Source organism: Montipora foliosa, chromosome 5, assembly GCF_036669935.1.
Source record: "Montipora foliosa isolate CH-2021 chromosome 5, ASM3666993v2, whole genome shotgun sequence".
Classification (NCBI taxonomy): Eukaryota; Metazoa; Cnidaria; class Anthozoa; order Scleractinia; family Acroporidae; genus Montipora; species Montipora foliosa.
In genome coordinates, this window is record NC_090873.1 from 34494419 (window position 1) to 34494928 (window position 510).

Below are 510 nucleotides of genomic sequence, written 5' to 3' on the forward strand. Positions count from 1 at the left end.
AGAAACGCTAATTGGATTCTACGACTTTTAGAGCATCAGGCATATTCTTTTACGAGAGATTATCTCGCTAAAACTAATTTTAAAAGCAGCAAAAGTGAGCTCACCATGAAAATTTCCGTATCTTTCTTTACAATGTATGACTCACGGGGAGCACCAATATGGCGGAGCCTCATTTTCAAGTATCTGTCAAAAGCTCGTGACGTCACGTGAAAACGCTCTATATGCATGCAGGAGTTTTACAAAGCAAATTAACAAATTGATGTCAGTTTTTCATGCGTCTGTCCTGTTATTGATCATGAATTTCGTCATAACATTGTCAAAGTAGCTGGGGATTCACGAGGCGATAGCCGAGCGGATCCGCAGACTACTTTGACAATTTTATGACGAAATTCATTGTCAATAACAGGACAGACGCAAGAAAAACTGACATCAATTCGTTTTTTACAATAACAAAAAGGCGGAGGGGTCAAAAGTAAGTCAAAACACGAGAAGAACGCGAGTCAAAAGTGC